The sequence below is a fragment of the Portunus trituberculatus genome, chromosome 15 (genome assembly GCF_017591435.1).
Source record: "Portunus trituberculatus isolate SZX2019 chromosome 15, ASM1759143v1, whole genome shotgun sequence".
Taxonomy (NCBI): domain Eukaryota; kingdom Metazoa; phylum Arthropoda; class Malacostraca; order Decapoda; family Portunidae; genus Portunus; species Portunus trituberculatus.
Genome location: NC_059269.1, coordinates 13,486,682 through 13,503,628, shown reverse-complemented (window position 1 = coordinate 13,503,628; position 16,947 = coordinate 13,486,682). Strand labels below are relative to the sequence as shown.

The 16,947-nt window shown below is 45.0% G+C and overlaps 1 protein-coding gene across 10 annotated transcripts in view; it reads right to left on the bottom strand.

Moving 5' to 3' along the window:
- LOC123503965 (lachesin-like) overlaps positions 1-16,947 on the bottom strand; it is a 207,807-nt gene that overhangs the window by 96,314 nt on the left and 94,546 nt on the right. Inside the window, exon 1 of one of the 10 annotated variants that reach the window (XM_045254127.1) lies at positions 14,671-14,772. The exons of the other annotated variants lie outside the window; for them this stretch is intronic. The gene's annotated coding sequence lies outside the window, so the exon portion shown is untranslated. Of the gene's footprint in view, positions 1-14,670; positions 14,773-16,947 lie in introns of those variants that run through there. 10 annotated transcript variants of the gene reach the window in all.

Sequence of the window (16,947 nt, the reverse complement as noted above, 5' to 3'; positions counted from 1 at the left end):
AGATTTAATTAACGACGCGATCATGAAACATATCAGTGTCACATTCCAGGCACCTCACCACAGTGCTGGAAGGCCACGACCTCTACCCCTCTTCTCTCTCTCTCTCTCTCTCTCTCTCTCTCTCTCTCTCTCTCTCTCTCTCTCTCTCTCTCTCTCTCTCTCTCTCTCATTTTTTCCAGGATCAAGTGCGGTTGACTTGGCTAAAAAGAGATAAAGAAAAAATAAATTCCCTTTGTGGTTTCTGCCATTTCCAACAATTGTTAAGATAAAAGTAAATAAATGATCTATCTATCTATCTATCTATCTATCTATCTATCTATCTATCTATCTATCTATCTATCTATATATATATATATATATATATATATATATATATATATATATATATATATATATATATATATATATATATATATAAATCAAAATAGATGTGTCAGGATGTTCTTTATGTAATAGTCGATCCTTGCATGCATTGCTTGAAGGGATCTGTAAAGTTTCCCTCCACTAACCCTCTATTTGTCTAATGGGAGTTTTTAATCGAAGTGAACGGTGGTTCGTGCAGCGCGTGGAGGAGGCAGAGTGTAGAGAATGGTTGTGGGCGAATGAGGTGGTGAGGAAGAAAAGAGGAAGGTGCAACAAAGGGGGAGCACAGCGAGGATTATTGATTGGCCACGAGCGAGTGGAGACCAAGTGCTGGGGGTGTGTGGCTGCATACCAAGCGTGGGTGCTACAACCTCCACCCTATGGCACACTGTGTGGCGGAAGGAGCAAACTGTTACCTTCCCACACAACCGCGCTGAATACTCAACAAAACAGAGTAACCATGGCGAGCTTGGGATTACGTCACAGCCGAGGCTTGTAAAGTACTAACGGGGGTCGCTGTTTGTCTTTGCCTTCATTGGGCGAAGATCAAAACGTTATTCAATATTGCAACATATGAAAAATAAAAGAATAATTTTATAGTGAGTCCTTAAACAGTTTTATCAGTAATCCTTCGTGCCAATAAAGAAACTTTTTTATTTAAATTATTCCGTTTAGATGAAAAAATTGAATAAATTGTTTCTTGTTCCTTGTTTGCAATATGCGAGGTTGCCGACTGTCAGAGATTCCTATTTTTTCCTATCTTTTCCACTTCAAAAATAGTTTCAACCTAACGAATCCTTTGCAATCTCTCCCTGTGGTCTGACACGAGGTCTCCAACAGTTTCCAAGGCTGTATTGTCAAGTGCGGGACACTCCATCCCCCATTCTTCCCATTCATAAATCTCAATTTCATCATAATGTTTCATCATTCACCAACATCGTTACTTGTTATTACGCAGCCTTCCGGTAAACCTTGGAACAGCCAGCACGGCATCCCGCACGTCATTTCTCACTATCAATGTAAATGGGAAAAATCCTCAACGATTTATTACTATGAGAATAAAATGTGTACGTGCCGTTAAACAGTAAAGATTATAACAAAGGAATTCTATGGCCTAATGTCATCCTACTTAGCGCCTTCAAACTGCTACACGAATCCAACAACAACCCACAAAATTTCAAGAAGGGTAAGAGTTCTCGTTAGCGCTGGAAGAGTGTTAGAAGAAGGAGACGGACCATATATGCTCCAGACATGACGGCCTGAACCACCTGTGCTCACCTGGAGTGGAGGGCGCCCCTGTGCGACTCCTGTATCTAAGACATGACAAAGACAATAAAAAAGACGACAGGAAATTCCCCTTGACGTAAAGCCTCTACGTGTCAGGCTTCCTTCCCTCACGCTCAAGGGCTTCAGGGTTCACAGAGGCAAGTAGTCACATCCTGATCGGTATTCCTCTTATCAACAATGTACAGTGCCTGCTAAACTGCTAAACTACCACTGTAATCATGAGCCTCAGTAATTCCCACTACAGTCTATGGAAACATGAAATAAGACGTCTAAAGCTTTTCTAACCGATCGAAGTTACCTCATAATGTATCTAAGACGGGACAAAAAAAAAATTAATAAGGCACAACTCAGCAGAATATTTCACTTCCCGTAGAGTTCACATGAGGATCCCAACAGCTGATATACAAAGGACTAAATGATAAGCGAGGGAAGGTCAAGAGTTTATTATCATGGCGCAAAATTAGCGGTGGTGGAGGGTCAGAAGAGGAAATAGACATCAGGTACGCTAGTTAGAGAGAGAGAGAGAGAGAGAGAGAGAGAGAGAGAGAGAGAGAGAGAGAGAGAGAGAGAGAGAGAGAGAGAGAGAGAGAGAGAGAGAGAGAGAGAGAGAGAGAGAGAGAGAGAGAGAGAGAGAGAGAGAGAGAGAGAGAGAGAGAGAGAGAGAGAGAGAGAGAGCAAAAGAGAAGGGAGGGAAGAAGGAAGAAAAGGAAGGAAAAAAAAGGAATGAAGAGATGCAGAGAGGTAAGAAGGAAGGAAAGAAGGCAGAAAGTAAGAAAGGAAGGCAGTAAAACATGAAAAAATGAGAGAAAGGAAGGGAAGACAAAAAAGGGCAGAAAGAAAAAGAACGAAGATAAATGTGTACTGCGTTTTAGAAGAGGAGTAACAAGACATCGAAAATAAACTGGCCATCCTCTCGGTTCTCCTCCTTGAATTTTCTTTCTGAGAACATCATTGGGGTAAACTTTTTTGTTAGAATCTCTTCCTCTTGTCCGATTTCCCTAGTACATAAGGAAATGACAGCTAGTCCACCTCTTGAGCGATCTTGGAATATAATGAGAGAGAGAGAGAGAGAGAGAGAGAGAGAGAGAGAGAGAGAGAGAGAGAGAGAGAGAGAGAGAGAGAGAGAGAGAGAGAGAGAGAGAGAGAGAGAGAGAGAGAGAGAGAGAGAGAGAGAGAGAGAGAGAGAGAGAGAGAGAGAGAGAGAGAGAGAGAGAGAGAGAGAGAGAGAGAGAAAATAAACAACAGGACTGATCATTTTTACCTCAAGGACACACTTTTTTGTGATAAAGTATTATATAATTCTTATTTGTGTAATGTTTAACTCCTTCAGTAATGGGACGCATTTTTACCAAGAGTTTGGGTGTGATTAGACAATTTTATTTACATTAAGAAGGGTCTATGGCTGTCGGAAGATTAATGGCTAGAGTCTTCACTATCTTAATCCCAACTTGAGATTCTGAAGCTGTATAAAATCACCAAATAGTGAGCAAAATAAATATGGAAACCCGTCATGATACTGAAGGGGTTAAATAAAAAGGAAGAGAAATGAAGCTGCAATAAGCCACGAGACCTACACGTAGCATTCTCTGTAGTGAAGCAGCAGGTAAAGGAAGAGAAAGAGTGCCAAGTGTGTGTCTCGCCTCGTCTCATCCTGCAGTCATTCTCAATTCATCCTCTTTTATATGTCAAAAGAACAATAACTTCGTAGACTCTTCACAACTCACTACACCTTTAACTTCTCTTCTCTTCTCTTCTCTTCTCTCTCTCTCTCTCTCTCTCTCTCTCTCTCTCTCTCTCAGGCAACGCTCCACACATACATATATCTATTTATTTACTGCACGCATCCATCATTAGGAAAGGATGAGCCGACACAGAATCACAGATATTTTCTCAGTGTAACAATCATCCAGCATGCAAACAAAGGGACGCATCCATCAACACTGCAGCGCAAGGCAAAATAAACACACAAGCTCAAAGAAAATGCGAGTTCTTATATTCCTGCCGACACAATAAAGCCAAGATGAATTACGGGTGAAAGAAATCAAGCGAAGTATCTCGTGAAAAAAAAAATAATAATAATAATCCGAGGTGAAACAAAGTAAAGATTGAGATTGGTTTCTACGCCACGATGAAAATGACTGGGAAATGATCAAAGTAAAAGAAAAAAGAAAAAACAATGATGTGGAAATGTGGAGAGAGAGAGAGAGAGAGAGAGAGAGAGAGAGAGAGAGAGAGAGAGAGAGAGAGAGAGAGAGAGAGAGAGAGAGAGAGAGAGAGAGAGAGAGAGAGAGAGAGAGAGAGAGAGAGAGAGAGAGAGACTAAGAAACAGAGACAAACAAAATACATGAATTAAAAAAAAGGAAAAAAATAATACAAGAATGACATCCCTTCCGTTATATGTGCTGCTTTAATGCATACCAAGTGTAAGTGCATGGTGGACAACGTATATGTCAGGAGACGGCCAATTACTTCATCTTCACATGAGAAACGGAACAAACAGTGGTGAGTGAAGGAATCGCCACGGAACAAGCGTGTGAAGATGAGGTTTGCGTGAGGGTGGTAATCAGGACGATGGTTGGGACAGATCACAGGCGGTGCATGATAAGGAAGCTTTGCCTAAATCTGGGTCTGTGTTGACTTCTCCATGAAATATTACAGTTTGCAGAAGTTTGTTGAAAAAAAAAAGAAACTTGCAAATTGTTGATAGTAGTTAAGGAACAAGGGCTAAACAGTGGTAAACAGTGAAGGGCGAAGGGCTCACACGGGTATGACGTTGAGGGAAAATTGGCTAATAGCATTTATACATGCAGTGTTTCCTGGTAAACTTCGAAACAGTCCATCTGTCTCCATTTTTCTCCATCTTCCTGCGAACATCAAGTCACTTCATGAAGTGGAGTGATTTCTGCCCCGTAACTCTTCTTCCAGCTCAGCGCGGTTATATTCGGCGGCCTTTTCCTCACGCTTACACTGCAGCCGCTAGACATTAGTGCAAGCCGTATTTATACCCTTTATTAAAGATAATCTGCAAGAATTTGTCGTGACTTTTTTGTGACGTGAACGTACACCCGAAAGTCAAAGTGCAAAATGGAGGGGCAAATTTTTAAGCCAATGGAAGGGGAAAGACTGACTAAAGCCTTCAGATAAGTGGCGGAACTTTAAGCCCAGCAGGGGGCAGGCACTTCACAAACTTTACGCAGTGGTCTCAAAGTCAAAATAAATTGATCAATTAACCCGAAAGTCATTCTGATCAATAATGTGTGAATATGTGAGCACATCACCTTCACTCTAAGGTTTGTGGTGCCACACATTCACTCAAGGTTCATATTACGTGCGCTGCCAAGACCACGATGAAGGAAAATATCAAGAAGACTACAAGTTCGTCCGTGGAAATGTCAAAGAGTAAAATGTGAAGGCATAGCGGCAATCAACGTGGAAAAAAATGAGAGAGAGAGAGAGAGAGAGAGAGAGAGAGAGAGAGAGAGAGAGAGAGAGAGAGAGAGAGAGAGAGAGAGAGAGAGAGAGAGAGAGAGAGCGGGAAATGTGAGCGTGTGGTAACTGCCGTAATGGGCTAAATTACAGGAACAAATTTGTATTCTGTGGCGCAAGACACAAGAGCAGCTTTCTTGTTCGCGTGGGCGGCAGATGGAGGAATCTGAGATTGTTTGCCTTTTGAAAAAGGCATGAGCTGTCATGCTATGTGTGTGTGTGTGTGTGTGTGTGTGTGTGTGTGTGTGTGTGTGTGTGTGTGTGTGTGTGTGTGTGTGTGTGTGTGTGTGTGTGTGGCAAACAGGCTCAAAGTATAAATGGTGTGTGGTGTATATTTCAGTGAAGACTTTTTTTTTTTCCTATGATTGTTAATCCCATTTTTTTTCGTTCAGATCCCCCGTCGGACTGTTTATTACAGGAAATAGCGTTGGCTCAGTTGCATCTATCCTCCCCAACACCCACATACACACACACACACACACACACACACACACACACACACACACACACACACACACACACACACACATACACACACGAGAGGGAGAAGTGAGGGAAGGAGAGGGAGAGGCGGCAGGAGCCTGACGTCACGGCTGGCTGATCCGGAGAGGGACAGTCCGCAGTTGATCCAATCTTGGTAAAATCTTTGAGTGGGAAGAGTAGCGGTGCGTGTCCAGGGAGGGTGCGGACAGACCGGGCGAGGTACGGCGCGGGGAGAAGGGCGGAGGTATGAGGGAATGGAGGTGGGTCGTGGAAAGAAAGGCAGAGGCACAGACGGACTACAAATGGCTTACGGGACGCCATGCTGGAGTGAACAACGACCTGGATGAAAGTGTGTTGCAGTGGCTGGCAGCGCGAGGCGAGACGGTGCGGGGGTGTGTATGTTAATGGTGATAATGAGGCTACTGGAGGGAGAGAGTCAAGATGGGAGCCAGATGGTTGAGAGAGAGAGAGAGAGAGAGAGAGAGAGAGAGAGAGAGAGAGAGAGATGTGGGTGGGGGTGGGGGTAAGTCTGACAAGGAAGTGAAGCGAAGCCTTGTTTTCGTGCCGACACGTTCCTCTCCATCACCACATTAGTGCTACCAAGCCGTCTTGTAATTACTCTTTCTGCCAGTTCGTTTCCTCATTTCTTATTTCATTTCTTTTTCTTCCTGTCTCTCTCCTTGTTGCGTGGCCAGCTCATGTCCATTGGGAGGAACAAGGTGTATTTACTGATGGCAAGGCTACGCTGACATCAATACAATAGACCAGACGAATATAAGAGTAAAACTTAGTACATTTGTTGACTATACTTGCTCGAACTCCATGGACTTCTACCGTGACACGTATTCAGTAAAACTATTCTGCTTACTATATGGCGAATTTATATAGCTTCAGATACTTACGTGGGGATTAAAATAGTGAAGAGTCTGGCTATTAATCTTCTGGCCTCCATAGACCTTTCCTAATGTAAATAAAATCGTCTAAACATACCCAAAACTCACGATAAAAATGTGTCCCAGTACTGAAATGGTTAACACAGACGGGTGGCACTTGATTGATAGTCGTACCTGTGCTTCTGCAGTCTAACAAAGCACGGTTGTAGAAACCTGACTCATACCAATCATTTAGATAAAGCTACACATGTAATTGTAACCTGCATGAAAGAGCGCCATGTTCAGACTTCACTCCAGCGACCAATGACAGAAGGAGTGAGAGAGAGTGAATACAGTCGCAAGGGGGACAAACTTCAAGCTGTAAAATTCCTGTGTAAATGTCTTGTTCGTCATTTTGAATTCAAAATAATGGTGGAATTGCAATAAAAGTAGTGCAATATTCTGCTTTCCTCACACTCATTTCTCGCCTGCACCTCCTCGCTTCCCCCTTACCAAGATGCAGAGCGTATTAATGCCACGTGTTTGCATTCTAGATTCATGAACTAAACAGCAAAAAGGTACGACTTCTGGCTTATTATAACTCAGACCAAACACACACACACACATTCTCTCTCTCTCTCTCTCTCTCTCTCTCTCTCTCTCTCTCTCTCTCTCTCTCTCTCTCTCTCTCTCTCTCTCTCTCCTATATATGAACGTGGATGAAGTTTGACCAGTAAATCATTCCAACAGATTAACCCACAGGAGGATGTAATTCATTAAACAAGCGGAGTGTTGCAGGTCTTTGTTATTCGTGCATGGCTGATGTTCAGAGTAATATTGCTGTACATATAACGTTACCCTTCTATTGTTACACTTACACGTACATGCTAGTGTGTCCTGCTGCTTCACTCCTACTCTGATGTTACTATGAGAGGCTGCCAAGTGCTGTATTGCAATAGCAGCTTGTTTTTCCGTGACACTACTGAATACACTCAAGTAATGGCAGTCTAATCGTCTCTCTGAAGCATAAATTTGCACGTATTGCCCGTGCAAATATCTGGTTGGCAGCTGCTGTGTTTGCACCACCCATTCATTCGCAAAGCAAGCGCCACGCTGCCGCACCTACGGGATGAATATAAAAGAATGGATTGGAATTTATGGTTCAGGCTGCGGAAGTAAATGTCGACACACAGAGTTACATTGTGCATTTTGAAACACGTGAACATTCCCGATGCGCGAGTAACTTCGATATGTTGTGCCTTGCTTTATAAATGTCGATAAACACTGTTGATCTATAATGATTTTGTTTATGATGTTTTCTTCAGCAAATCGTGAATTAAACACACACACATACATACATACACACACACACACACACACACACACACACACACACACACACACACACACACACACACACACACACACACACACACACACAATCATGAGGAAGTATAAAATTGCTCCAAATGGAATGCTTAATCAATTTACAGATAATTAGTTAAATCAATGAGCAAATATAACTAAAGAAATCTAAGCTCACCTCTCTCTCTCTCTCTCTCTCTCTCTCTCTCTCTCTCTCTCTATATATATATATATATATATATATATATATATATTTTTTTTTTTTTTGTGTGTGTGTGTGTGTGTGTGTGTGTGTGTGTGTGTGTGTGTGTGTGTGTGTGTGTGTGTGTGTGTGTGTGCGCGCACGCGCCAGGGTAAAGCAATGGTCTTAGCCAGCAGCTCCACTTCCTGTTGTCATGGCGAGGGGGCGTGTGCCGTACCTCGGACTGGAGCAGCTCCATCCTGACGCTCCTGCCGTCCCTTCCTGGCCTGTCTGAGGACCACAGGTGCAGCGACAGGTGTGCGGATCAACTTAAAAACGTGTGTGTGTGTGTGTGTGTGTGTGTGTGTGTGTGTGTGTGTGTGTGTGTGTGTGTGTGTGTGTGTGTAATTCACCTCCTCGGTCGTCATTACGGAGCGAGCTCAGAGCTCATAGACCGATCTTCGGGTAGGACTGAGACCACAACACACTCCACACACCGGGAAAGCGAGGCCACAACCCCTCGAGTTACATCCCGTACCTATTTACTGCTAGGTAAACAAGGGCCACACATTAAGAGGCTTGCCCATTTGCCTCGCCGCTTACCGTGTGTGTGTGTGTGTGTGTGTGTGTGTGTGTGTGTGTGTGTGTGTGTGTGTGTGTGTGTGTGTGTGTGTGTGTGTGTGTGTGTGTGTGTGTTTAGTTTTCCTTCATCAGTTAATTTCTTTGATAATGAAAACAAAATGAGTACACAATTGCCAGCCAGAGCGTCATCCATATCTTTAGAGGAGCGTCTTGACCACTGTGGTATTGGTGGAGGCGCAGTGGCAGTACAGCGCGGAGTGTGGCGACGGGTGGGCGTCCTCCTCGCGGCCAGGGTCTGGGCTCACCTTGCCCAGTAAGACTCAATAAAAATTTTCTGCTGGATGCTTCTGAGGTGACGAGTTGAGAACTTTGTTGCGAGAAGTGGTGGCGCGGGTAGACAGCTGCTGCACCGAGGCCTCCCTTATTGTTCCCTCCCTTCCCTTGCCGTCCACACACGCCATTCCTTCTCATCCGCCCTTCCCTCGCTTCCCTTACACCTCCCTTCCTTTTACTCCTCTCTTCCCTTCTTTCTCTCTCTCTCTCTCTGTGCTGTCCACCCTCACTCTTCCTTTCTCATTCCTTTACATTCCTCCTCAACGACTTCCTGCTCATTTCTCTTCGCCCCCTCTTCCATTTTATTTCCCCTTATTCCCCCATGTCCCCTCATCACACCCTGTCCTGCTGCCACCTTGCGCCAAGTCTCGCCCCTTTTCCTTCTTGACTTCCCGACCCTCACGCTTGTGGCTTCTCCTACAAGCTCGAGACTGGCTTTAGATGCGTCTGATAGGCTGCGGAGATTCCTGTTATTGACCTGGTGAAGGTTGTCGAGGGGATTAGGTCCACTAGAAAGAGACCAGTGAAAGAAAAGGAAAAGAAACATAAAACAGAGACTGGCAAACAAATGAAATGGAATGAAAAGCAATAGGAAGAAAACCATGGTGAAATAAAACTAAATGAGACAGATATTAGGAGAGGTTTTGTCTACGGCGTGAAGGTGATGTCATTTACGTGAGAAGAAATCACAGGGCAAGGAAGGGCAAGACAAGACAGGGCAAGGTAAGGCAAGGCAAGACAAGGCAAGGGAGGAAAGGCAAGGCAAGGGAGGAAAGGCAAGGCAAGGCAAGGCAAGACAAGACAGGACAAGGCAAGGCAGGGCAAGGCAAGGCACAGCAAGACAAGGCAAGGCAAGACAAGGCAAGGCAAGGCAAGACAGGACAAGGCAAGGCAAGGCACAGCAGGACAAGGCAAGGCAAGGCAAGGCAAGGCAAGACAGGACAAGGCAAGGCAAGGCACGGCAGGACAAGGCAAGGCAAGGCAAGACAGGACAAGGCAAGGCAAGGCACGGCAGGACAAGGCAAGGCAAGGCAAGGCAAGGCAAGGCAAGGCAAGGAAGGCTCTCTCTCCACTTCACTTACACACGCACGCACCATCACCACTGACATACGAGTACAAGGGAGGGAAAAACAAACTAACCTACATTACACTTCTCTTCACCAAGTAATTCCCAAGTACTCCCATTTAACCAACCAGTAAATATATATGAATAAACACAAATAAATGCTGCTCTAACCACAGCCGTTCCATTTCCCCCGTGCCTCTTCCGGCCACCATTCTGAAAGGTTCTGTAATGAGATTGAGCGAGTAAAATCGAAGAGCCCTTGAGTCTGGCCATACGAGTACATACCCTGGCCCTCTCAGACCACCACGAGTAGCAGGATGGAGAGGAAGGAGCAAGGCAAGGCACTGAGGCGTAGTAGAATTATGTGCGTGGTTTGATGGCGCTACACGGTGTTAATAATGTAAGTCGTCACCGCCACTATACTGATTACAAGTGGTCATTTTTCTGCAATCGGTTTTTCTCACGTCACACACGCACGCACGCACACTCAATCACTCTCACAAACACACACACACACACACGCATTTTCTCTCTCTCTCTCTCTCTCTCTCTCTCTCTCTCTCTCTCTCTCTCTCTCTCTCTCTCTCTCTCTCTCTCGCCACACTCAAATCCATCAGAAGCAGCCAAGCGGAGTGGCGCCACCTGAGTGCGGGAACTCCACACAAATTTAATCCATTCCTTCCTTACACGCGAAATAAAATAATAAAAGATACACGAAAAGACATAATGGAAATACTTCTCTTTTTTCATGTACCACGCTTCCTGTTACTGCATTTACGTCCCATCCACACCCCAGCGCCGCCACTCCCGCTGGCCCGCTGCTATGGAGGCTAATGAGTGTGAGAGAGATATGAGTACGAGAAGATGGAAGGTGAAAGAGGGAAGCTGAGGTGAGGTCTCGTTCGCTTCTATTTGGGAACACGGGAGTGAGTGGTGGTAGTAGTGGTGGTGGTGGTGGTGGTGGTGGGTGGTGAGGCACAGTCAGTGGAAGACACGCGAGAGATGAAAGCTCTGCCTGCCCTGCTTTGATCTCGCTCTTGTGGATTTGGCACTGAGCATGAATATTAATATCGATGTGAATGGAGAGCATTACTACCAACGCGTACTACTTACCACTTCTACGCCGACTGTCATGCATCACTTAAAAATTTACCTGCATGTGTATCTCTCTCTCTCTCTCTCTCTCTCTCTCTCTCTCTCTCTCTCTCAAAAGGTGAGGGTGTGTATGTATGCCTGTGGATAGAAGTGAAAACCAAACCATCGTGTCCCAGTTTGGTTCCCTTCTATCTATACCATCCCTTCCTGGCTCATTTTTCTGGTTCTCTCCTTCCCTCCTCCTCCTCCACCTCCCTCTAACGACTCTCTCCCTCTCTCTCTCTCTCTCTCTCTCTCTCTCTCTCTCTCTCTCTCTCTCTCTCCTTCTATACCTCGGCGTTCACTGGCCCCTTTCACAGTGCAGGTTCTCACAACAGAGCATGGATATTCTTATTTGTCCCATATGACTGTCCTTCCCAAGAGTTCAGGTGAGCGTGCACAGCCACCAGTAAAAGATATACAAAGAAACCCTTACATTGTGTTCTCAGCTCTCTCTCTCTCTCTCTCTCTCTCTCTCTCTCTCTCTCTCTTCGTTTGTCTTGAACCTTAAAAAATTATTAATTCTCTGTTCTTTATATTCATTTGTCTTATTCTAAGTTTTTTATTTGGTGTTTTCTTTTCTTCTTTACTCTTCTATATACATTGTATTTCTGACAGCAATCGTTAACGTTTTTGTAATTGATTTCCTTCTGTAGCGTTAGAGAAGAGGTATTTAATTATTTTTTATATACTTTGTTTTATATATTTATCTTTTTTATTCCTCATTTCTTACAGTCTGGATCTCATTATCTTTAACACTTGTGCTTTGTTCCTTTTTCTGTTTTTTTTTTTTTTCTCTTTTAGCTCTCATATCTGATTTTTTAAACCTTTTTTGGCTACTGTCTATGTTTGTGTGTTCCTCCTCATCTTCCTGGCCTCTTCTGAGCTCCCCTCTGACAGTCTGGCTAATAAGTCACTCTCCTTCCCATCCCCTCCCGCTAACCCAAAGACCCAATCAATACAACGGGAGTCACAGCCAGGGAAGGAAGGAGGCAGAGTCCACCAGGTGTTCTTCACAATGATTTAACCATCAGCGTAGTGGGACCCCAACTCCAGGACACACACACACACACACACACACACACACACACACACACACACACACACACACACACACACACACACACACACTAAAAGAAAAGGAAGAGAATGCGTAGAATGAGTTGACATGGAACAGCGAGGGTCGTTTTCTCAGCAACATCCTGAGGAGCCGCGTTTAGTAGTCATTGTACAACGAGCGGTGCGCTGCTAAGTGTTGGTAAATAACAACTTAACACTGCCCTACCACCCCACCCACCCTTCCCTGTTCCACGTGAAGCTCTTTTCTCCGGCCAGTTATGGAGTAATGTGCAGACAGGGACGCGTCGGGGAGTGGCGTGGTTATGGAGGGATGGAGGGAGGGACGGAGGATAGGATGGAGGAAGTCCAGGAAAGATAAGGACAAAAATCGCGATACAAACTTTTAAAAACTGCCGTGTAGTATCGTTGCCTGCAAAGCTATTTTTTCTTGGGTGGATTAAATTATCTATCCAAAAGATTTACGAGGAAACGCCTTTCTGCTCATGGAACTGGGGCCACGTACGTACACACACACACACACACACACACACACACACACACACACACACACACACACACACACACACACCCTCTTGATATATAAGACACTACTTTAGCAAAATTCCCATGCCTTAAATACCAAACCCTGAAAATTTCATTCCGTAAAAGACCAAAATGAACTAATGACAATATCGTAAGCGCGAGGCAGACGTTCACATGTATATATAGTATTGTAAGATACGCGGATGTAACCACTACTAAGATTCGGTGTCAGCTGTGGAGTGTTGAATGAGAAACCTCCTAAGCAACTCTTCTGCCGCAGCAGTGTCTTGGTTCCGCTTGTGTAAGCCATTTACCCTCAGGAGTTGGCTTATTAATTGCACCTGCTCATAGAAATTCAAAGAACTCTATCCTCCTTTAGATAAAATCACGCTCTCTTACTGCAAGCCACGCACCAACAAGCAGGATGGTCATTGTTACGAATATCCGTACTTTTCATAGTCTTTATCTTATATATACCTAGTTTGAGGAGAGAAATATCAGATCATCTTTTTTTTTGGATCGTATTTTCGACATTTAATTGTTTCAACATAATTTCAAAGTTCCGCCGTGAACATCGTCTGGCACAGGAGGATGCACCAGGGCTCACGTACACGTACAGTGGCGCACACAGACGCTGAACACTTGCCGTCGTGCTGCGGTGATTCAGAGCGACGTAATCTGCCGCAATGTCTGCTGAACTTTATGAAAAATGTGTGCAATTCTCTAATAGTTTGCTCTTGGCTAGACCTGAATTTACGTGAAAAATAGATGACTTTCGTTCTCCTTCACTATCAGTTAGTCTCATTTTAATCAAATAACATAAAGGGGAGCCAGTGGGATAGTCTGTTACAAAGTTATTCACTGGACCAGCAAGAAACATCGTGATGAGGAGACTTGCTGTAGCCATCCAGCCTAACCTAACCTAACCATCCACACGTCCATCCCCGCTACGCTTCATGCCCGCCACGCTCCTCACCACGTCACGCTCGTCCCTGTTATCCTCGTCTTTGTTTAAATCAGAAATTTTCACCACTATTAGCTTTACCTTTACCAATTATTGCCTCATAAAACTTGTTAATGCCGCATGCAGACCTGAACCACAACATAAACAAACATACATATGTACGCACACAAAAAGTTTAACGTTGGTCGGTTACGAAACTGATGTCGGACTGCCATCATCAAACAGTCGACATTTCTCACTGAGTGGCAGGCTCAATCAGCAATCCGAGTGGCCGCCAACCTGTGCCTCCCTGCGGTGTCGGCGGAATGACGGGGGACAGGGACGAGGGCGGGGGCGGGGTGAGGGGGTGGCGGCACCATGTGTAGGAGGCAGGGGGCCGTTCATATCTGACGCGCACTACTAATCCATTACTGAAGTCAATTAGATTATGTTCTGGGCGGTGCGATCACGACGGCCGCCCGGCGCTCAGGGAGGCGCGGTGTCAGCGGCGACAGGATTGCGGTGTGCGGATGGTCTCTTTGGCTTGCTTCACACACTGCAGTGTTTGAGAAAGAATATTACATGATGCCGAAGTGAAACTACGCCTTACCGTTATAATCAAAAGAAAAAATAAATCAAATCAAAAGACTTCTTAATGCGAACATCACTTGAGTTGCGAAAAAAAAATTATTGAAACAGTGTAAATATAACACCATTTACCGTACATAAGATTACAAAAGATACATGTCTATACATTATAATGCAAATAATCAGAATTCTATGAAAAAGATATGCAGCAGATTGGTCCGAGACTTCCCAGGCACCCTTCTCCACCACACCGTCCTCTTCCATGCAACAGTCGAGAAGAAGAGAACGACTTCAACACGTGCTTCGAACAACAAGCGAACCACTACAATAAATCATAAAAAAAGTAAGGAGAAACATCAGTCTTACATGAAATATTGGAACATACCTTCTGTCTGCCACACCACGTCACCACCTGCCGTGATCCACCAGGCAGCACACTCCCGGCAACCCACCTCGCCTCACCACACCGCAATCCACACCACCTCCACCCCTTCCCACCTCACTCTGATCTATCTTGCTGCCTCCCCTTCCAGCGGGCCGTCTCGGGGGAAAGCCTCCCATGTGGTAGGAGAGATGCGGCAACCAGACTGGGGCCAAGACGGAACACGTGCTGCTCTCAGGCTTATTGGGCATCACAAGAAGGCCACACTAGGATAGGAACGCGGGGAGGCAGTGGCGGGAACATTGCTGAGGAAAAGGAGAGTAGTGGTGGCGGGACGGAGGGCGAAGGCGAGAGAAAGAAGCAGTGACAGACAAGGTGGTGGGGACGACGAGGGACAAGAGCAAATTTTGAGGTTTTGAGGAAAGACGAAAAGCATGCGTTCGGGAAAGGGAGGGAGGGGAGAGAAGGGATGGGAGGGAAGAAAAGAAGGAAGGCAGGAAGAAAGAGACACGCAGCAAAATGTGATATCCGCGAGATGCAACTGAAGCCTGAATCTGGTTGGTGAAGACTCGGGTGTCAGGGTGTGAGAGGGTGTGGTGGATGGCGGTGGGTGAGACGAGGGGCGGGAAATGGGATAGGTGAGGGTGAGGGGTGGGGGGAACAGGAACTCCTACACCCTCGGCAGCTGAGAATATCAAAGCGGAAGCTGCCACCCATGCATAATGTATGGATATACGCCAACAGCAATATACATGAGCCGGTATCGAGATTTACCCATGCAAATAGGATGAAAGCTGAAAATGTAGAAATGTGTAAATGTCTCGCTTTTGATACGCAGACCGTGGAGTGGTGTGCCATCTGATGTTGAATGGTGGTGGTGGTGGTGGTGGTGTGATGCAGCTTGTGTGGGCGGTGATAATAGTGGGAATGAGGTGGGCGACAGGGCTTCTTTGGTAATTATTTCGCTGGACAGTAGTAGTAGTAGTAGTAGTAGTAGTAGTAGTAGTAGTAGTAGTAGTAGTAGTAGTAGTAGTAGTAGTAGTAGTAGTAGTAGTCTTTATAAAGTTTCAGTAGCAGGTATTCTTTTCATTAGGCGTTGTAATTCCTAATGATAAAAGTAATTATGATACTGACGGAGGAAGTGGCGGTGGTAGTACAGCGGAGGTAGCGGTACGAGCGTTGGTGGTGATGGCGGTAGTGGTAGTGGTGGTTGTAATGGTGACAGTAACATGAGGGAATAAAATACCACCGTCACTGCACTACCGTCAAAACTCCAACATGTACCGCACGTGAGAGGCAATGAAGAAAGAAGAAAGCATTTAGCACATTTAGCACACTGCGATGAAAGACCCAAGTGTTCCGGTGAAGGTGGACACACAAGCACTGGACACATGAATGAAGATGTCCGTGCTGGCATCAGTGTGGCGGTCTACACTTGCTAGCCTTCAAACGGTACCATTGTTCTGTAAAGCGACATTCATTTGTTGTGGCGTGGCGCAGTGTGGTGTGGTGTGGTGTGGTGTGGTGTGGTGTAGTTGGCCGGGCCTTGAGTGAGGGTGTGACTGGAGGGTTCTATTTTATTTACAGGAAGGGAGAGAGTGAGAAGGGACGGACGAGGGTGTGTAAAGTAAATTAGAAAAATCCAGCTAAATGCCACTCCACAGAGGGTTCCAAAGGTAGTTGTTGACCGCGTGGTGTGTTTGTCTTTCTTGTCTTTACTTTTATAGGGAACTAATAACCAATACTTTTCATTGACGAGTAAGGCATTTCATTCAACTGGTCATTATTCACCTTTATTTAGTTACATTTCCTGCACTCATTTTTGACATAGCGAAAGTGATTACCATGTCAAGTTTTACTAACGATTCCGTTCACTTACTGCGCTTTATGGGAAATGACAGAAGCAAGCAGCTGGCTCTTCACTCCGAATGGTCCCTAATTAAAGCAATAAAGAGAAACGTAATGTAATTAAATGTTAAGTTTAATGCTTTCCAGCGTCATGTTTCGTTAAATTGTAATCTTTCTTTGAATCGAAAATTAAAATCTCATCCAGACGTATTTCACATCCGTATTTGGAACAGTTTCTGCTGGTAATCTGGACATGCAAGCCTGAATCACAGAGCAAGTGCAGTGTTCGGGTTTCGACAACAAGCTCCCATCTGTGTTTGCGTCTGCAACTAAGGGACCGGTGTAAATAAAAGGCACCACACACTGCAGTGATCGCCTGACACACGCCGCACAGGAAAGCACAGTAAAATGTTTTAACTACAATGGTTTTAG